Source organism: Myxocyprinus asiaticus, chromosome 2 (genome assembly GCF_019703515.2).
Source record: "Myxocyprinus asiaticus isolate MX2 ecotype Aquarium Trade chromosome 2, UBuf_Myxa_2, whole genome shotgun sequence".
In the NCBI taxonomy this organism is placed as follows: domain Eukaryota; kingdom Metazoa; phylum Chordata; class Actinopteri; order Cypriniformes; family Catostomidae; genus Myxocyprinus; species Myxocyprinus asiaticus.
This window is the reverse complement of record NC_059345.1, coordinates 57591080-57614623: the sequence shown is the minus strand read 5'-3', so window position 1 is coordinate 57614623 and position 23544 is coordinate 57591080. Positions and strand designations below refer to the sequence as shown.

At 37.5% G+C, this 23544-nt stretch overlaps 1 pseudogene; it reads left to right on the top strand.

The window, feature by feature from the left end:
* LOC127449895 (B-cell scaffold protein with ankyrin repeats-like) overlaps positions 1-23544 on the top strand; it is a 104238-nt pseudogene that overhangs the window by 37315 nt on the left and 43379 nt on the right.

Below are 23544 nucleotides of genomic sequence, written 5' to 3'. Positions count from 1 at the left end.
GGCATGAGGGTGAGTAAATGATAAGAGAATTTTCATTTTTGGGTAAACTATCCCTTTAATGGTGAGTGTGATGAAAAGTTGTATTCACATATGTTAGAATATGTTTATATTATAAGCCCAGACAGAATCTGTGCATGCAGAAAACTCAGAATTGTAACATTTCTCATTTCTTAAATGTTCTACAAATTCCCCATCATGTTGTTTATGAAATAGTTTGGCTAATGGTGTGATGCTTTTAGCAACCATTAAGAGTACAGTACTCTCAGGTTAATTTAACACATTTTACCATGTTTAAATCCCATCCACAAAATTCTGCAGATTTTCCCAAAAAATCTACTTGGAAAGAGCCAAAAATATCTATAGATTTCATCTGGGCCTAAGCTTTCCTTCAGACTATTGTGAAGGTTACAAAAGCTATGAATTTGAGTTTGTGTTTTTTTTTTTTATAATTCACAAAGTTCAACATTTAACACTAGATTAAAAATGTACGTTCAGGATCAACATAGTGTCCACACAAGTCGAACCACTGTTCTTCACTTCCTGTGCTGCTGAGAGAAGACGCCTCAAGATGGCATTATACCTAGTTCTAGTAACTTGACCCAATCGACTTCATCTAACGAGATATAAACATGTAGGCTAAACAAGACAAGAAGGCTTAAATGTAGGAGAACATAACTGATTCAAGCTAAATGGAAACCATTCATTCATATTAAACGAAAGCCATTCATTCAGGTTAAAGGAACACAATTCATTCATGTTAAACTAACACCATTCATTCAAGTTAAATGAACACTATTTATTCAAGTTAGTTTAACATGGTCCATTTTATTGGGTTTAAATTGATTCCGTTTTGTTAAGAGAACTTCTTTCAGTCACGTGGAACCACTGTTACTCGAATTTGTGAAAACGATGACGTCATGCGCACGCGTATTACGTGTTATATAAAGATGATGGATTGACAGGCATCAATTTGAGATGTATAATTATCAATATGAATACTGGTGTCTGTGCAAATAACAATAATCAACAATTTATTCATTTGGAGAGTTGTAATTGGAGTGTGAACATTGTACAGTAGGCAGAACCTGCAATTTAAAAATCTTGAAATTAATGTATGGATTCAGATGGGAAAAATGTATTTGTATTTTAAATGTTATTTATTTAATTTTATTTGATGTACCTTTACCCTGCAAGTCATTTACCCACCGCTTGTGTATATAGCCTATAGACAGAGATGTGATGCCATGTACAGTATTCAATGATATGCTAAGAATATGAAAACATGAGGCAGTGAAAATGCATGTTAGATCTAGTGTACACAAGACCTCTCTCTCCGTCAGAAGTATCCATATATCAGAGTTCTGTCTGATATCCAAAACCAGTCAACATCAACAGCTTATGTTAACTTACTCTCCTACCAGCCAAAGAGTCAGCAGGGGGAATACAGAAGAAGGCAGGAGACGAAGTGATGGTAAAAATGAGCAGAGTTTATTGAATAATCCAGAGAGTTCAGTCTACAGGCATGCGCGCGAGTACTTCAAAACAACACGCGAGACGTTCAAAACTACAATGGCAGACTACAGGACTGTGTTTATTGACGCTTCTCCAGCAAAGTGTAGATTTACTGCATCACTAACTACAACCAGCGATCGCCATCCTCATTGTTTGTATTCACCGCTCTGTGGAAGAATGCTTATGTGCGCAGGCGCGTAGTGTTTCTTTACAAAGTGACATCGCCAGCTACTGGCCTGGCATGCATAATACTGCGTTTTTAGTCGTTTTCGCGGATTCGTGTGAACAGGGATCGTTTTGACAACATTGTTGTCTTTTCAAACTTTTCAAAAACGCAAAGGAAAAACTTTTCAGTTTCGTGTAAACGTACCCTAAGTTTATAATCTGACAGTACTTTTCTGTTTTTCAACAGACATTTTCCAACACCCTTGCTGCCAGAAAATTTTCTTTATCCCCCCACTTTTTTTTTTACAGTTTAGGTGTATGGCTGGCTGAAAATATGAGTCTTTAGTCTTGACTTAAACTGAGAGAGTGTGTCCCGAACCATATTAGGAATACTACTCCATAGTTTAGGAGGCAAATGAAAAAGGATCTACCTCCATCTGTGGATTTTGGTATTCTAAGTATTATTAACAGGCCATCATTTTTTTGTAATTAAAATTTTTTATTGATTCCTATAGTAAATAAAGAAAAGCAAGACACATATACATAGAATCAACATTTAAACCCCAAAATTACCCCTCCCAATCCCCAACCCCGCCCGGACCCTCAACAAACATTCCACAAGGGTGGTGGGTGTCTTTAAGACCAAGCCTATACAATCTAGAGGGGGTCCAATAAAATCTGTGTAAAATCTTGAATTGCATAAGGCTCACCCTTGCATCTCTAGATGCAGACTTGACATTTTTTAGAATCCTAGCCCACACTCCCTCCTCCAATACCAAGTTTAAATCTTTCTCCCATAATCTCTTGATAGAGGTTAAAGCTCCATCCCCCAGACTCTGAATTAGCAGGGAGTAATACACTGATGCCTCATGACCTTTTCCAAAAGCAGTAATCACCATTCCCAGAGTATCTGCTACTTTAGGGGTGTGTATGCTACTACCAAAAATAGTACAAAGCAGGTGGCGCCGCTGTAAATACCTATAAAACTGATATTTGGGAATCCCAAAATGTTGAACCAAATTTTCAAAAGATCTCAACACTCCACTCTCATATAGGTCACCGAGTGTATTGTATCTGACCAGTAGAAAGGGGACTTATTAATACATAATTTGGGGTTCAGCCATATGCTCGAGGCGACATTTAAATAAATGTCTGAATTAAACACTCTAGACACTTTTGTCCATACCGAGTGCAAATGCGAGATAACGGAGTGTAACTTAACTTCTCTGATTAGTTTGATAGAAAGGCTTTGCAATGGCGAAATAGGGGCAAGAAATTCCTGTTCAATACAAAACCAGGGAGGGGCTCTCTCAGGTGGAAGCGATCAATGAGCCTAATGTCTGAGACCGAATGCATAATGATAAAACAAAATCTTTGGTAGGCCTATCCCACCTTTGTCAATCGGCCTATGTAACTTATTAAAATGTAATCTAGGACGCTTATTATTCCAAATGAAGGACTTCGCTATGCTATCAAATTGCTTGAAATATGAGAGGGGGACATCTACAGGGAGAGATTGTAGCAGGTAGTTAAATTTTGGAATACAATTCATTTTAATAACATTAACCTTCCCAATCATAGATAAATGTAATGAAGCCCACCTGCCCACATCACTCAAAAACCTTTTTATTAAGGGGTCAAAATTAACTAACTAAATCAGACAAGTTTGCTGGGAATAAAATGCCCAAATATTTAATGCCCTGTTTGGGCCACTGGAAGGTGCCCTGCTAGAAAGCCATTACTGGGCAGTACGCTGTCAGAGCCAAAGCTTCGGATTTAGACCGGTTGACTTTATATCCTGAGAACTTAGAAAAGGAATTAATGATTCTGTGGAGGCATGGCATAGATATAGTAGTGTCGGAGACAAATAATAAAATATCATCTGCGTAAAGCAAAAGCTTATGCACCATACATCCTGCACCACCCCTGGAAAATCATCTTCCCTTCTTATCGCAGCTGCTAATGTTTCCAGGCAAGACAGAACAATAATGAGGAAAGAGGGCACAGAGTAATATAATCTAAAATTAATCCATTTGTTTGTATCGCCGTTACCAGGTGTCTATAAAGTAATTTAAGTATTCCCGAACCTGTATATTTCCAAAATCTTAAAAAGATAATCCCATTCAACCATATCAAATGTCTTTTCGGCATCAAGTGAGATGGCAACAACTGGAGTCTGATCATTCGCCTCTGACAACATGATATTGATGAAACGCCTAATGTTATCAGAAGAGCTGCAGCCCTGAACAAACCCCACCTGATCTATATGTATAAGAGATGTCATAACTTGATCAGTTAGCCAGAATTTTTGACAATATTTTTACATCTAGCTGGATCAGGGAAATTGGACAGTAACTCTTACACTCACTTGGATCTTTGTCTTTTTTAAGAATAAGACTGATCCGGGCTTGTGTCATGGTTGGCGGAAGCTTTCCATTCTTTAATGATTCCGTATAAACTTCTAACAAAAGTGGAGCCAGTTCTGTAGCATAAGATCTAAAAAATTCAGCGGCAGAGCCATCTGGCCCCGGAGCCTTGCCTGTAGGCAGGGCCTTAATTACCTCGCCAAGCTCCTCCAAAGTTATCTCAGAATCAAGAAAATTTTTTTTTGCTCAGTCGTCAGTTTAGGGAGTTCTAATGGTTTCACAAAGTTTCTAATACCTTCATCAATAGACGAAGATGTGGAACTATAAAGATCAAGATAGAATTCTTTAAAAGCATTATTAATATCAATGGCCAAGGTAAAAATTTCACCACCAGTAGATTTCACTGAGGGAATGGTAGAAAAAGACTCTCTCTGCTTTATATAGCTAGCCAAAAGCTTCCCTGCTTTGTCCCCCGACTCAAAGCATGACTGTCTCGCCCTAAATAGCCAAAACTCCACCTTCCGTGACAAAATAGTATTATATCTGTTTTTCAATTGGGTCAATTCTCTGAGGCCATCAGACGACATTCGGCACTTCAGCTCTGCCTCGGCACTTATAATATTCCCTTCCAACACCATGAGTTCTCATGCTTTGGATTTTTTGATGAATGAGGCATACTGTATGATCCGACCCCTAAGAACTGCCTTAAGTGCCTCCCAAGCCACGCCCACAGAGGATACTGAGGACCAGTTGGTCTACATATAAACACTGATTTCAGCCTTTAACATTTGTTGGAATTCAGGATTTTGCAAAAGGGATACATTAAAGTGCCAACTATATGATTTATTTTTCTCAGTATGTGGCAACATCTCTAAACTCACCAGGGCATGATCTGAGAATAAGATGTTTCCAACTGAGCAATCAACAACAGTTGAAATGAGGGACTTAGATATATAAAAAAAAAATCTATTCTAGAATAAATCTTATGGACTGATGAAAAGAAATTATAGTCCCTACCAGATGGGTTCAAAAGTCTTTGAATATCTGTAAGACCAAGATTTTTACACATCCTGTGAAGCGTCAATGTTGCTGTAGGGGGCTTACACACTTTTGCTTCACTATGATCAAGGATCGAGTCCATCAATAGATTAAAAGTCTCCTCCCAATATTATATCATGAGGGGTGCCAGCGGCTTGCAACATCCCTTCAAGATCTATAAAAATTGCAAGCACTAAAGAAAACATGCCCACTCCATATCTTCCCAAATTTTTCAGCTTCCTGCAGTTTCTTGAAGAAACACTATATCATATTTCTTACATTTAAGTAAACTTTTTATGGAGTGCCCCAACCCATTCACATTCCACGTGGAGAGAGACAATCCGCTCATATTAATATTTGACATTTTGACATATTAGAAAAAATAGATTGTGTGTCAAAAACAAAATGATAAAGACCACATTCCAACATTAATGCAACAATCAAACTCTGAACTTCCCCCAGAACCAAACAAACAGAAAAAAGAAAAACGTGCACATTAACCCAGCGAACGACATGCCAACCAGCGTCCATCCCTCAAACTCAAACAGTCCATGTACGCCTATGAGAGCCCCTGCGACAACTTTGCCATCGGATTGCTCAAGTCTGGTGTTTCTATACACATTTTGTGAGAGAGAATTACATAACAGAAGAAAATCTATAAAACAAACTCCAGCCAATAGGCAGGATAAACACAAAGAATGTGTAGATTCATCCACATAACTGTCCCGAAGGAGTGTTACTACACAAAACAAACTCCAGCCACTAGGCGGAACCAGCACAAAAAGAAACAAAAAAGGCATCCAGATTCCTCGGACGGTCAAGTGAATGTTCAGTGAGTCAGGCCCACTCGGCTGCAACGTGAGAATCGCACAATGACTTACTCACTCCATTGACTTTATGAAGGACATCGCTTGTTGGGGACATGTAAATACTTTGCGGCCATCCTTAGCATCTATTCTCAATTTGGCCAGGAACATCAGTGCAAAAGTGACCTTCCATTGATGTAAGAGTTTCTTGCATTCCTTGAATCGATCATGTTTCTCACTTGTCGAATTCGCAAAGTCTGGGAACAAGAAAATGTTGTGGTTCTTCCAAGAAAGCCTTCCTTTACTCCTCACTTCACGTAACACAAGATCTTTATCGGATGATCTCAGAAATTTGGCCAGAATTGATCGGGGCCTGTCTCCCTCAGTGGATCGCCAAGCCGGAACCCTGTGAGCTTGCTCAATTTCCAGCTTATGGCCTGTTATGTCAAGCAGACTCAGAAAGAGCCTGTCTAGGAATTCCACCATATTCTGACCCTCTGCTCCCTCAGGAATTCCAACAATTCGGATGTTGTTCCACCGACTACTTTTTTCCATATCCTCCAACTTTTCCCAGACACGTTCCAAGTCCGTTTTGGTCGCTAACGGATTAGCAGCTAATTCCCTCTCCATTAACTCCAGATAATTGATCCGTTTCTCAACATCCCCCACTCTTGTAAGCATCTCAGTGAATTTCATCTCCATGGCAGTGATCGATTGATGTAATGCAGCAAGATCCTCTAAGTCAGCAACGACCTTCATCAGCATTGCCGACACGTTCAGCAATTCACGCTGAATCTCTTTTACCTCTCCAGCCAAATTGACTCCCTGGTCTGAGGCCTCCAGGGGGGCATCAGCTTGAGCACGTAAGTGTTTTTAATGTCTCCAGAGCCCGAGGATTTTGAATTCTTTGACATGTTGTCTTCCTAGAACAGCTATGTATCAGGGTGAATCAAATCTCACCGGTTTATATCATTAAAAGTATCAAAACTAGCAAAGTGCGCAGAGCTCACCGTTCACACATCCGAACCTCGCACGGCATCATGTGACCTCCCAACAGGCCATAATTTTGCGATCGTAGTGAACGTGATGGAATATAGTGTGATAGAAGGTCACTTAAGTGCTGTGGAGCTAAACCATTCAAAGTTTGTAAGTAGTTAACAGAATTTTAAAATTAATACTAAATTTAACAGGTAGCCAATGTAGCGACGATAAAATTGGGCTTATATGATCATATTTTTGGTTCTAGTCAGCACTCTAGCTGCTGCATTTGAAACCAATTGAAGTTTATTTATTGAACCTGTAGGATGTCCTCCCTGTAATACATTACAATAATCTAGTCTTGAGGTCATGAACACATTAATTCTGTTTTTGGCATCAGGAACAGTGTCGTAACTTAACAATATTTCTGAGGTGGAAGAATGCTGTTCTAAAAACATTGGAAATGTGATTTTCAAAGGACAGATTGCTATTAAATTAAAAACACCTAAGTTCATCGCCATAGAAGATAATGTGACAGTACATCCATTGAGAGTCAAATTATATTTTAGCAGCTTACTTTTAGAGGTTTTTGGTCCAATATTTAGTACCTCTGTTTTGTGAGTTGAGTAGAAGGAAATTTCTAGCCATCTAATCATTGATACACTCTACTAACTTAATAAAAAAGTGTAATAAAAAGTAAAGTATAAAAAAAGATATGATTAAAAAAAGCATTAAGGCATGTTTTCCCTACTGTTCTTTACTAAATCAACTGATGGGATAATTCAAATTAACCCTTAAATGCATTGAAAGTTCACCAAACACTCTTACATATTCGCATCTTTAGGGACCTGGCACGTATATCTATCAAAAATGGATCTTCAAAATGCCCAGATAGTGTAAAATTGTCAAACTATTTGCAAGAAAATTAAAAATAATTAAATAAAATATATTTTGATGATGTATTTGTTATACATTAAAGAGATAATGCAACAAATCAGGACAAATCTAGAAAAGGATTCATTACTGTAACACTGAAATTTTCTGAGATTCAACTGGCTGTCAAACACATATTGAGCTACTCATAACACATAGTCTAAACATAAGATACACATAAGCTACACATAGGTATTTTCTCAGGCACTTATTGAGTCTAAATATATGCACAACTTACATCATTTCAATATGACACCCAAATGACAACAGTCATATCCTACTGTTCATGTGTTGTACTTGCTATAGTTTACATCCATGTAGTTTCTTCATCAAATAGCAATGTCAAATGTAAATCCAGTCAAAATCAATGTGATATAGTATTTATTTTTATGAATATATTACTAATTTATCTTGTAGAAAACAAAGAAATAGATATCCTGTGATAATAAACTTATATAGATATGAAATAATCACAAAAATATAATTTATGGAAGTGCAAAAAATGAACACTATTACATACCTAGAGTCTCTAATGACCCTATACACATTTGGCATTATAAAATGTATTTATTGTTTATTGCAATTTTGGCTTTGTGTGTGTGTGTGTGTTAGACTATTTATAAGATAGATTGAGGAATACTAAAGAGGTGGAGCACAACTACAAAAAATGGATGAGGTGCAGGCAGTGAAATGAGGTCCCGGGTATCTAAAGATATGCTACAAGTTATGCGTTTCAGGGTTAATATGGACCAATAACTATACATAGTAAAAATGCAGCAATATTTACCTATACAGGTGCTGGTCATATAATTAGAATATCATCATAAAGTTGATTTATTTCACTATTTCCATTCAAAAAGTGAAACTTGTATATTATGTTCATTCATTACACACAGACTGATATATTTCAAATGTTTATTTCTTTTAATTTTGATGATTATAACTGACAGCTATATACTGACAAATTCAGTATCTCAGAAAATTAGAATATTGTGAAAAGGTTCAATATTGAAGACACCTGGTGCCACACTCTAATCAGCTAATTAACTCAAAACACCTGCAAAGGCCTTTAAATGGTCTCTCAGTCTAGTTCTGTATGCTACACAATCATGGGGAAGACTGCTGACTTGACAGTTGTTCAAAAGATGACCATTGACACGTTGCACAAGGAGGGCAAGACACAAAAGGTCATTGCAAAAGAGACTGGCTGTTCACAGAGCTCTGTGTCCAAGCACATTAATAGAGAGGCAAAGGTAAGGAAAAGATGTGGTAGAAAAAGTGTACAAGCAATAGGGATAACCGCACCCTGGAGAGGATTGTGAAACAAAACCCATTCAAAAATGTGGGGGAGAACCACTACGCACAGACGTATGCAAGACATGGGTTTCAGCTGTCGCATTCCTTGTGTCAAGCCACTCTTGAACAACAGACAGCATCTGAAGCATCTCGCCTGGGCTAAAGACAAAAAGGACTGGACTGCTGCTGAGTGGTCCAAAGTTATGTTCTCTGATGAAAGTAAATTTTGCATTTCCTTTGGAAATCAGGGTCCCAGAGTCTGGAGGAAGAGAGGAGAGGCACACAATCCACGTTGCTTGAGGTCCAGTGTAAAGTTTCCACAGTCAGTGATGGTTTGGGGTGCCATGTCATCTGCTGGTGTTGGTCCACTGTGTTTTCTGAGGTCCAAGGTCAACGCAGCCGTATACCAGGAAGTTTTAGAGCACTTCATGCTTCCTGCTGCTGACCAACTTTATGGAGATGCAGATTTCATTTTCCAACAGGACTTGGCACCTGCACACAGTGCCAAAGCAACCAGTATCTGGTTTAAGGACCATGGTATCCCTGTTCTTAATTGGCCAGCAAACTTGCCTGACCTTAACCCCATAGAAAATCTATGGGGTATTGTGAAGAGGAAGATGCGATATGCCAGACCCAACAATGCAGAAGAGCTGAAGGCCACTATCAGAGCAACCTGGGCTCTCATAACACCTGAGCAGTGCCACAGACTGATCGACTTCATGCCACGCCGCATTGCTGCAGTAATTCAGGCAAAAGGAGCCCCAACTAAGTATTGAGTGCTGTACATGCTCATACTTTTCATGTTCATACTTTTCAGTTGGCCAAGATTTCTAAAAACCCTTTCTTTGTATTGGTCTTAAGTAATATTCTAATTTTCTGAGATACTGAATTTGGGATTTTCCTTAGTTGTCAGTTATAATCATCAAAATTAAAAGAAATAAACATTTGAAATATATCAGTCTGTGTGTAATGAATGAATATAATATACAAGTTTCACTTTTTGAATGGAATTAGTGAAATAAATCAACTCTTTGATGATATTCTAATTATATGACCTGCACCTGTATATATGTTTTTATTTAAAATATGTATTACATAATTCCATGAACATTTTTTAAGTGATCATTGAATCTGAGTTTTGAATCACTTAATAAAAACTGAATTAATTCACGGAAATGAATCAAACTTACCAACACTAATGCCATTTTTCTACTGAAGTTCAAATCAGAGATGCTATTAAAATGTCTGTATTAATGCTCTCAAATGAAATGACACACTGTTTGGAAACTAAATGGCATAATATAATCATAAAATTCATGATGTTGCTTAATTTGAATATTGCCAGTAAAACAGTTGGGAATATACAGTATGGTGAACATTCAATAAATATATTTATATTGCCCAGCCCTAATGCTTATGAATTCTTTCACCTTGGTTTTCTTAAATCTTGTACTGATCAAATGAGTACCACAGTATATGCAAAACATGATTATTTGGTTTCTTCTATATATATTTTTATGTAGGCATAAATGTACAAATTATCCATATTACTTTGATGCGGGATATTGACATTTGGCCATTAAAGACTGATCAGGGCAGAAACAATAACTATTGTTTCTGTTCTTTTGTTTTTTGTGTTTTTTTTTTTTCAGCATATTTTAAATGTTTATATATTTTTGATTCATGCTTGTTATTTTTTTATCTGCACTTATTATTTTGATCTGCACTTTTTATTTATTTTTGCGCTTATTATTTGTTTTTTCTGCGCTTATTATTTTTTGATTCATGTTTATTATGTTGATTCACGCTTATTATTTTTGGATCTGTGACCGCAATACTTTTGACGGGATATTGATCCCATAGAAATGCCCACTCATATAGTACATAAACACAGCAAGGGGTTTGTTGTTAAGACACCTACTCATTAGGATGGAGTGCAGATGGAGCTATTAAGACCATAAAGTAAGCTAACCTTTGCCATTGTGTCCAATTAATGAAAGTCAACTAATTTAAATGGAGCCCTTTACTGAGACCTTTTCAGCATTTCAATAATTTTATATTAGATTGTGTTTAAATGTTTTTCCTGAGTCACATTCAGAGGACATCTCTACTCTCCTGCATTTTGCGGCCCAGCATGGATTGCGAGATCTGGCCAGTGCCCTTGTGCAGTGTCCTGGAGCCCTGCAGGCCCTAAGATCCCCAACAGCCATGGATACACACCCCTAGATCTTGCACACATACACTGACACAGCCAGCTATACATCCTTTTAAAGGAGTCAGTGGTGAGTAAAACTACTATGACTTAAAGAGAAGTGCATGTAAAAGTGATATATTATTATTTTAGTGTTAAAATACTTTTTTTCCTATCTCATTTTAATAAGCAGAGACAACTTTGTTTTCACATTTATAGGTTGATTTTTTTTTTTTCGAAAAGTAAAAACGTTTGACACACTGTGATGCTTTCAAAACATTGCTCTGTTTGTTTGAGTAGTCCGACCAGAGGTTGCATTAGAAAAAATATTTTTCCATCACTGATAGACTGAGTTGTAAAATTTCCATCGTAGTGTATTTTATCCATCATACTTGTTTTCATTTCATAAGTACTAGGGCTACATTCAGGGGAGTAGCATCCATTATAATGGTATACACATGACAGTGAATATATAATAGATTTTTGACTCCCCAAGACAGTGTGGTAAAACTAAGAAATTGTAGGGTGAAACTTCTACCTGTCAAAAATCAACTGCTGCGCCAAAACAAGATTTGTAAACTTTGACGGATGCAGCTTTACGAGAAAATAACCCTCAAGTCTGAAAATTTGAAAAGGTGCATACTGTACATTTAGCACATGCACAAGTTCACTGAACTTTTTCAGTGTGCAAGAAATTAACATAAAGTGACACAGATGAGAAGCACACACATCTGAAGCTCAGTTACAGGTACTTCATTAAAATAACTGAGAATTCAGTTCTAAATGACGTTTGCGCTTAGATTAGTGTAATTGGCAGAAACGATAGTCCACTTTTTTGAGGGTTTTATGTTTGTTTTGTTTTTATACTTGTTTGCGCTTTATTATCATACAGTAACACACTGACATAATAAATGATGTATGCAGTTATGAAATCAGAGACCCTTCACTCAAAATCCCAACACAAGTGGTCAAGAGATGCATATTACCAGGTATGATGATGGCACCTTTCCACTTGTGATTGGGTTGCCCGAAACACATCTTTAATAAACAGGGCACCCACACAAACACAGCATGAGATTGAAAGAGAGAGCGAAGTCAAAACTCATGCACTAGATTAAAATGGTTGTCTTGTTTCTTTTTTATCTATTAAAATGATGGATAGCATTTGGAATTATCCATCAATGTTTCAAAAATTTTAAAAGATAATATTTGGTTAAAGCAACTCCTGTGTCCCACAACAGGACTACCTGTTGGTCCGACAAAAAGCAGTGACTGACCAACAGGGGAATGTTTGGGAAACCTGTTTAAAACAGTCAGTAGTTTTGCAATTCCCTGTGGTGCCACTTGTGGTGCGGCAATTAAACCTTTCACCTAAACTGCGCGCCAAAAGTAAAAAGCAACAACTACACATTTTGTGAAAATTTCTTTTTTACCGAATGATCTGTCCTGTGACAGGTAGGTTTGGCTCAACTATTCTCAGATTTATTATGTGAAAATTGCAGTTGGAACTTAAAAATCCACATTTAAAGAGGCAGTAATAATAAAAATAATAATTATTATTATTATTATAATTTTTTTTAACAATATTTATTCTGTATTGCACCGCTTTCCCTGTTTGCTGTCTGTTGGTCATGTCTGCAAATGTATAAAGCCGTCTTTTTTTCCCGCATTACAAAGTATAGTAATTATCTAAGCAGCACAATCTGATTCATACAATTAAATGCATCACAAGAAAGCAAACACCATCTCACTAGCTTCAGTCTTTACAATAGTTCAAACTACACAGTGTGCAGTGCCAGGTCTGTACTAAGAATACCAAAATCTTATTGTAATTGACATAACATAGTTGCCCAATGAATTAGAGATGGCAGGTCAGCCATGTTATTGCAAGTGAGGTTAACTAGTTCTATTTCCTGTTTTCTCTCTTTTCATTCCACCTAACCATCAAAGCTGACCACATATTAATGAATGTATGTAGCATGTACTATATAGAATGTATTTTAAACAAGCCCCCCTTTTCCCCTAAAATTTACTATCCATATTTCATTAGCATTCTCTCTGTTTCTCTTTCAATAAAACCCCTCAAACAGATGTTTGAGCAAAAGAGATACCCAGTGCAGTGCAGCATTGGTTACTTCATGCGTGGCTGCACTGAGTGTTGTTATGGGAGGGACTCTTGGGTGGAGAGAGTCGGAGGGGGGTTTCGGGAGAATGCTAATGCTTAGATTTCCCTTCACTATTGTTTTTTTTTTTCCCCGTCCTTATGCTAATATGAAGAAAGCTTGGTTGTATTCAACCCTCTATTTACTACTAAGATAAGAGCGAGGAGGAAAGTGTTGCATGGAGCGTTTAGTTTCTAATGACACACAATCCTCATTTAGTATGTATCCAAATGTGTATCTAGGAATCCATTAGCCAAGCCCAGAGTAAGCTGGTTTTCTGCTGGGGTCTCTTAATAATATAATCCCATTAAAATGTACCCGACAACAATCTATTACACAGCACGTATTGGCAAATCCACCATGACTGACAGTTATTAAGATGATCAGTTTCTAAAGCACAGTGATGTTTTTAAATTCATTCTCATTCAATAATAGGTATTAATACAGTATTCTTATAGATAAATTACAATAACAACAGGGTTGGGAAGTAACAGAATACATGTAACGGGATAATGTATTTAAAATACAAAATATTAGTAGGCTAACTGTATTCCACTACAGTTACATTTTAAAGCATTGTTAATCAGAATATATAAATAATTTTTTGATTACTAAAGAGATTACTTTGCATTTGATTGTTTTATTAAATATTTCGTCTTTTCAATTGAAAAACATATCCATATAAATTATGCGATCGGAGGAGCATTTGAACAGTGGGGAAACCCTTTCTTATGATGTGTTACATTCATACAAGCATACAAAGGGCGCTTTCACACTGTTTAAAGCTAAACGGTGAATGTCACTGAGGAACTTTTCCTTTGGGACATCAATAGTTGTAAGATCTTTATAAGAACATAAATGTTGTCATTGTGTACACTCACTCTGTGGGGTTCTGAAGTAAGTTTGGAGCAGCAGATATAGTTAACCTAGTGTAACTTGCCATGTGAACATTTAGCTTTATGCTAAGCCAAAATGCTATTTCTAGCCCTTTTACATGCACATGTTACCAGGCACAATATCTCTCTCTCTCTCTATATTATAAACTGCCTCAGCTATATTGAGCTAAGGTGTTACAAAAGAGATAAGGGGGACTCATTATTGCTATTATCCAAAAGATATGTAGTGTATGAAAGTAAAATAAAGTCAATGAAAACAGTGTCGTTCTTTCCATACATGTATTCAAAATGATAAAGTATAATTATTACACAAGGATTCCATAAAGTAAATCAACCACACCATTTCTTGGAATAAAACATTCAAAGAGAGAAAAAATAATATAGCAAAAACAATACCAAATATTAACATAACATGAGTTTGGCAGATGAATGAACAATGATGAAAGAGATTCAAATCTGAAACAGTCCTATTTGATAATAAGATGAACAAAGATGGTCTAGATGACTAGTTAGTTGTAGTAATTCCTGAACAGTCTCTTAGCAGTTGCAAAGATGCACAGAGGATCACAGTGTTGAACAAAGGTAACAGCTTTCTAAGTTGTAGCATCATTCTCAGAAAATAAATCCTTTATTTGAGCAGTAAACCACAAAGATGATTTTCAATCAAGGATTTAGCTGTGGAACCATTAAACTCCATGAAGAATTCAAACTGATCTGCCTCTTCCGCTTCTACTTCCTCTATATATACAAATCTCACCCAGGGTACTAACAGTGACTCCTGGTGGCAGGGATGAATACAACACCAAGAGAAAAATATGAACATACCCTGTGACAGGCGTATGACTGTTACAATATATATATAATATATATATACACACTTTATATAATTTTTTTCTATCTAGTTAGACCTTTGATATTAGGGCAATAAGATTTTTGTACAACAAAAATATTATTCTTGTAGAGAATTTTTGTATTGTTTTCCTGTACAAAATATCTTGTTTTAGAAGCAACACTTCTAAAGATATGTATTTTGTCTTACTGTACTGGCAGTTTTTTCTTTCACTCGTTATTTGTATATTTTATTATGCTCAAATACAAATATACAATTTGCAGAACACACACACACACACACACACACACACACACACACACACATTCAGTGCCAATGGGACTAAATAGAGATGCCAAAATGAGTGATTCAGAGACAAAAATAATAAAAAGTTAAAAGACATCATCATCATCATCGGCATGCCTACTAAAGGAGCATTGCCTTTTTCACTGTATGCTGCCAACTCTCTCTGTCCTGAGTTTGCTTCCAGGCAGTGAAAATATCAAAATTGAGGGCAAGATCGGATTCGATAACTCTTGTCCACGTTGTTCTCGGTCTGCCCACAGGTCATTTCCAAGTCTTTGGGAGACCATTTATGATGGTGCATAGTGCTCGTGCATGGTATCTTTGGATGCCGAACGAGCGACATGTCCAAAATATTGTAGTCGCCTTCTACGGATCTTGACTGAAATCATCCCTTCTCCTGTGCGTCTGAAGATCTCTGCATTTGTTGTATGCTTGAGACAGGAAATATTCAATATCCTTCTCAAGCAACACTGGTGGAATGCGTTGCATTTCTGGTTAAGTATTGTTGTTACGGACCATGTTTCAGCTCCGTAAAGTAGGACTGGTAGAATGTAGACACTATAGAGGCAAATTTTTGTTTGTAGTCGTATACCTGATTGCCAGATGTTTCTTGTCAGTGACGTAAAACATTGGCGAGTGATGCCAATTCGCCTGGAGACCTTGGGTTCACTGCTTCCTGTATTGTCTGTCAGCATGCCCAAGTAGGTAAAGGACTCTATGACCTCCACCTGGTTTCCAGCAATAGGCACAGATGAAGGGCAGGTATTTGATGGGACAGTTGTCTGGATCTTGGTTTTATTCCAGTTGACCTCCAGTCCCAGCTGGCATGCCTTCTCGTCCAGAATCTCCAAGGACAGGAAAAGGACTTCCAGCATCTCCGCAAGGAGAGAAACATTGTCGGCAAAGTCCAGATCAGTAAATGTTTCATCGCCAAGAGTTACTCCTGCGTTACTATGGTGGACAGCTCTTTCCATGATGTGATCTATTGGGAGGAGGCAGAGGTTGGGGACAATCCTGCAGCCTTGCCTATCTCCGCTGTTGATGGGAAATAGTGGGACAACAGGCCGTCGTTATGTAGCACACTCAACGTGCCGTGTATAGTTTCCTCACCAAATCCACGATCTTTGAAGGAAGGCCAACTGACAACATCGGTTTCCACAGAGCGGCCCGGTCCACTGAGTCGAAGGCCGCTTTCAGGTCAACGTATGCATTCAATAACATCTGCTGAAATTCTCTCCTGGTCTGGGTCAGCAGATTCAGGGTAAAGATTCTTTCCAATGTAGAGTGACCTGGTGTAAAGCCACTTTGTTCTGTTCGTTGTCTGCTTAGTACTTGACCTTTTACAAAGTAACAAGGCAAAGATTTTCCCTGGCACCGAGAGGAGTGTGATACCACGATTTTTTTTGCACTCCCGGTGGTTACCTTAACCATTGTTGAATGGGAGGATGATGCCTCTTTTCCAATCCTCAGGAATCTCCCTGCTAGTTCAAACCTTGTGGTAGATCTGAGTCAGCCAGTCTATACAGGAAGTACCGCTTTCCTTTAGCATCTCTGCGGTGATGCAACATATGCCAGGAGCTTTCCCATTTTTTGTTCACGCATGGCAGCCATTACCTCCTCATGGGTAGGTGGGTCACAGTTGATGGTGTTGCCCAGCTCTACACCGGAGTCGTTCTGCATGATGTTAAAAGCTACAGCTGATTCATCCAGCACTGTTGAGTGAAGTGGGGCTGGAGGTGACCTGTTAAGTAGGCCGTCAAAGTATTCCTTCCACCGCTCCAACTTTTTTAATTTTTTTTTATTTTTTGTCAGTAAGGAGTTGACCATCACTGGCATATATTGGGCATGATGTATGAGGAATGGCAGAATGTAGTTTTTGCAAGTTGGCGAAGGCATCCTTAAGTTGGCCTGACTTGAGGTCAGCCTCAACTTCTGCAGCCTTCTCATCGGCCCACCATTGATGGCATTGAGCATTGCTTTCTCAGTGACTGGATCCCTCAGTCTTCTGGTGTTATAGCAAGGATTCACAGGAGCACTCAATGGTTAACGTTTTAGCTTGAGAGCGATCATGGCCACCACAGCTCTATGGTCTGTGTCCAGTTCAAGACTCCTGTAAACTCTGCAGTTCTGAAGAAGTCTCCACTTGTTATTTACAAGCACATGGTCTAGTTCCTTGGTGGTTACTCCCATCATTGGAGAACCAGGTCAAACGATGAAAGTCCTTGCACTGGAAACATGATCCTCTAATCCTGAGACCCGAGTCTGAGCAGAAGTTTAGAAGTCTCTCAGTGTTGTTGGTTGGGGAGCTGCTTCCAAACGGGCCCAACACGTGCTCACATCCAGTTTTATTTGTTCCTGAGACTGCATTGAAATCACCAACACAGACAATGACTTGGTTATATCTTGTCAGGTGCATGGCGTGCTCAAGAGTCTTCAAGAAATGGTCCTTGTCCATGTCTATTGCCTCCTGTTGGTGCGTATGTGACCACCACATATACTGTAAGTCACCGAAGGTGAGTTTGTGTCACTGAGTGGGTTCCAGGCTATCAAAGAAAAGACATGGGGGGAGTAAATACCATTCACTGAAATAAAATAACCTGTTTATAGTTAAAACAAGTGAAAAAAAAAGTATTTAGAATACGTTACTGACCTTGCGTAATCTAACGGAATATATTTGACAGCATGTATTCTGTAATCGTTAGTGGAATTAATTTTAAATGGAACCCTCCCAACCCTGAATAACTATATTATTCTGAAGAATGTTAAGCTGAATAGTGGCGAAGTCATTTAGCACCAAGATACTATCACTGTAAAAGTTTGGTTCGACTCGTTCCGTGTAATGTGTGTGCAAAGACGTGATCCACGCAACCAATTTGTCATTGAATAATGTCTCTTTTAGTAAACATTTCTGTTTTAATACCCTTCTGAGTTGTTGAAAAAAAAAGAAAAAAAAAAGAAACAGTTATTTCCAATCACACATAGCATAGATGGGCTATAGAATCCATGCGACTCCACTCTTGTTAATTTGCGCTCAGGCAAAACACTGAGATGCTCACTGAATTGCCACTATTCTGAAAGAGTCAGTAATGTTTTAGCAGTTGCTCTTGGGTTATGGCTCGGTTTATTTCTTCACTGTATGTCTATGTGATTTTTTGGCCTGTATAATAATCCACCAGGTGAAAATAATGTCTGATCGCTTATAAAGCGCTCTCTCTCTCTCTCTCTCTCTTTTTTTTTCTCAAAAAGAGTGAAAGCACCCATTTCTGCCCAACCAACCATTAATTACCATCAACCTATTTTTCTTGTTAACTCTACTTTGTTGATTTATGTGGGTGTCAGTTAACTAATACAGTCAAACTAATGTATTTTAAGAGTATATAACCAAAATGAAATGTTATTTACTTTCATTTTGGCAATAGCATCAGGGATTTATTGCAGATTATAAATGATGAACAACTGTGCAAACTAGTGAATTGATTTCAAATCTCTCCTCCCTTATTGCCATCATCTATTATTTAAACAATAAAACAACATTACAATGCATATTTAATAAATGTATCATATTAATAAATGTTAATTATGCAACAGAAAATGATTTTAGAGGGCTATTTGCTTATGCATCTTCAATACCAGTAATGTCAAAAGAAATGGATTCTCCCTTGCTTTGCCTTTAGCCTTTACCCATCTAATTAAGCTTGCTGTGCTTCAAAAATGGTACATACTTGAGATAGACAGCTTATTAAAAAGTGTTTCTGCTTTAACAGTGCTGTTATTTGGCTGTTGTATCAACCCCCGACCTTTCCCCTCTCTTATTCTATCCACATCAGTTTTCTGTCTCAGAGTTTTCACTTTCAAGCCATGGATGGACTATGATACTGTAATTAATTAATTAGTGTGAAAAGTTGCATTAGGCATTTTATCTTTTGCCAATTCAAGTTAAGCTCAATCTGCAGCATTTGTGGAATTATACTTATAACCACAAAAATTACTTTTTCTTTAAATAAAGCAAAAAGCAAAAAAAAAAAAAAAAAAAAAAGAAAAAAGAAAAAGAGGTTACAGTGAAGCACTTACATTGGAAGTGAATGGGGCCATTTTTTGGAGGGTTTAAAGGCAGAAACGTGAAGCTAATAATTAAAAAAAAGCAATTAAATGAATTCTTCTGTTAAAACGTGTGTATTATTTGAGCTGTAAAGTTTTTACATTTTTGTTTTTGAGGGATTACAGGGTAAAATTGGATATACCTTTACACAGAAATTGTTAGTAATCAATTTTATCACACTAAAATCATGTTAACACACATATTGTTTATGCCTTGTGGATTTTGAAACAGTGAGTATTTTAATGTTTACAGATTCACTTCCAGATAAGTGCCTCACTGGAACCAAGATTTTTGCTTTTTTTAAAAGAAAGGAAGGGACAAGTCAAAACATTATGACACGAATGCTGTCGATAAATCTTAACTTGTATTGAACCCGGAATATTTATTTAAACCCCAGCTGGGTCATTCTGTGTCAGCTCAACCAGAGGTCCCTAGCACAAAATTTTGTTTTTGATCTTTTTTTTTTTTTTTTTACTGGTGAAAGAAATGGGTACATGATGATTAAATGCTGTAATCCATAATAAATTATTTTGTAGAGAGGGGTCAAAATGCCAGTTTTCACCTATGATTTTGAAGCAAAAATACAGGTTATAAAAAAATTACCTTAAAGTTGGCAGCGTTGTTATTTTATTTTTACATAGATATTGGTAGGTCTATTACTAAAATCATTTGACTTTTTTTTGTCATTATGTGCCAATAGTGTGACACTTTTTGTGGTGTTTTTTCCAAAATTTGAGTGTCTGTAAGAAGTATTAAAGATGTTTTAGTATCCTTTTAGATTCCGGTTCAACACAAACTTTCCATTTTGTATCCTCATATTTAAGACCCGAAAGCTTCACAACACAACCCCAAAGTTCAAACCAAATCTGCACCCTTGAGAACCAATATGGTTAAATCCCAGAAAAATGGTGCTCTCAGTGTGGCACATTTTCAATAGTCAAAGTTTCACATGAAATGAAGCTATTTTTCATTTTATAGTTTCAGAAAAACTATTCAAATAAAAAAATTCAGCTGGGGAAGTTCCTGAAATTTGGTTGATTTGCCATGGAATCATGGCACGGTTTTGACTGGTACGCCTATGTAATATCCATACTACATTCTCAAATGTTATGATTTTAAGGTCAACAAAGAAACATGAGCTAGCTGACTCAGTAGACAATGCTGTTCACATATAGGGCCTACTGTTCAGAGACAGCCATTTAGTGGTGTCATCCAAATGCAAAAACAAGCTGTTAATCATGCTGTCCCCAGCTTGTCAATCTCTTTGATGAAAAGTATTGACTTTGCTATGAGTTCCTTCCAGGAATCAACCATTTGTGGATCATTTTGTGGTGACTAAAATCCTCTCATTTTCTGTGAAAGGAAGCTTTGGTCAATTCTTTTTATCAGTGCAAATGCCTTGCATTTAATTCAGTGGCTTCTCTCCTGCTAAGTCCCACTGATATAATGTGATTTAAAAAGTCATGTGTAAAAGGGGCCACAATTATTCGACAATATTCACAATGGTAAGTACGATTTTTAATTAACAGGCTCTCCTTTCGTGCGCAAACTACATTTGGCCAGTTATCTTATTCCAGGTTAGACTCATGTGACTCTGTGATGGATTTGGCTAAATTGTGTAAGGATATTAGGACTTCAAAATGCTATTAAATGGCTGATGGTACACCGCATGTGTTTCTTCACGGAAATAAGCAACTTGTGGACAGATGTATGCAAAAAGTTGATGCTAACAATTATAATTCCTTCTGTGTAGTGTGATCAATCAATTACTTTATACAGTAAATATATTAATTTTGAGAGTTACTCTACCTAGCCGCCTGTCTAAATGGTAGTCATGCCAACAGAGCATATTTAAATGACTCCAGGGAGGCAGCTGATCAGCATTCATGGCTGAGAAATTCATTTAATACCGTACAATGGCAATTAAACATTGTGGCCATTCTGCATCACCTATGGTGGGAGATCAAGGGCGTATCTCAAATTATAGCTGGGGGGACCCTGAAATTACCATTACTTTTGAAAGATCCATGCTTTAATATTTAGCCACTTTTTTCAAATTGTTCCTACACCACTGTGGAAAACTGTAGTATGTCAAAGTTTAAATCCCATATTACTTTCTTTCTTCCATGGAACACAAAAGGAGATGTTAGGCTGAATGTTAGCCTCACTCAACATTCACTTATTGTATCTTTTTTTATATATATACAATGAAAATGAATGGTGACTAAGGCTAACATTCTGGCCCTTTTCCCCCAAAAGCATAGTAAGCCTAAGATAGTAGAATCCACCTTATGATTCATCTTAGTTTTGCGGCCTGTTTACCAAAGCAATCTTAACTGAAAGTTGCTTTAAGTGATTTTTAGCATTCTAGAATTCCCACAAACTGAGACGTTGGATTAGTCATGTCCCCTTTCCAAAACCCCGCACTCCAAAGATACCAAATTAGCTTTATTGAGACCGATATTGAGCATAAACAGTTGTCAAAAACAACATCAGCAAAATAGTGGCCTCAACTGACAACTATTATGACTGTTTATAACTATTATTATAAACATTTTTTTGAATTAAGCCTCAATAATTTGCTGCAACTATAATACTAATTGACTGACAGGAGTCAGAGAAACACTCTGAAAGTGTCAGAGACCGTGGCCCGGCGGACACATTTTTGTTTGCTGTTTACGGAGTCTAGAGCTGTTACAGAGACGGGTGAGATATCTCACAACACTGATTTCATTCATATCTTTCAGGGAGTAAGACCGTTTTTACATACTATTCCATGAAAAAATCGCTTACAGCACCTTTAAGTAGAACTTGAAAATGGTTGTAGATTTACAAGTGCTCTGGAGTTATTGTAGAGTGCTAAAAACATTGTCGGGAGACAGACTTATGCAGACACCTGCAGGTCAATCGTGAAATTACACATAATATGCTTAATTTAATAAAGGTAACATTGAGGTGCTCACACATAATGCAGTATACAATGAGTCTTTAAAATCAGGATACTGTTATGTTTTTTCTATTATTATTTTAATCAACAATTGAAAATAATAATGAATGCATAAAATAGATAAATTAAAGAATAGATAAATTAATTATAAATGTGTCACGGCTCAGGTGAATTTGTCGGTTTGCTCTGTGTGTTTTGTTATTTTCTCTCCCTCATGTCTTGCAGGCGCTGCCGGCATGCATGATCAGTGTTTCAGAACGCTGATCATGCCACTAATTAGCGTGCTAGCAGCACCTGGTTCTCCACTGATTCACTCCCTACTTAAGCCCTTTGTGTTCTCAGTATTTTTGCTGGATTGATGTTTGATGTGAAGTACTTACTGCATGCTCTCTGTTTAGTTGGTCCTGTCTTGTGTATCTGTTTGGTTGCCCATGTGTCAGGAGTGTGGTTGCCTTCCAGTTTGCTGTACGCTTGTTCTCTGCACTCATGAGTCTTCAATGGAGGATTCCTCATCTCTGCCTGCGTGTCGGGAGAGTGATTGCCTTCCAGTCTGCTGGGCGCTGTTCTCTGCACGTCATTACGCTTCAACGGCGGATACGCTTCTAAAATCTGCTCCTGACTTCTACAATGCACACACTCGCCTACGAATACTAACTTCACACAAAATTTTCCCTGCTACTGCAGCCTATGCCAGGATCCTCAGTCTTTGCTAGCACAGATGAAGTGAGTATTTATTGTTAATAAATCCTTTGAACTGTTCTTCTGCTCTTGGGTCTCTTTGTCTCATTTCTGACAAAATGACTAAAGGAGCCTACAGTGATTTGTGTGGGATGATTGTTGCAGACAACTATGTTTTAAATTCAAAGGGAGTGAAGAGAAATTTGTCTTTCACTCCCAAAGGCGTTCTCGCCCGCATCACAAAACCTTGTTTTATTGCCACAGTAATCTTTGGTGTGGCAAAGAGAAGACCTTCGCTTGCGTAGCTTCTACCACCATGTTTTGTACTCCGCAATACTGGCA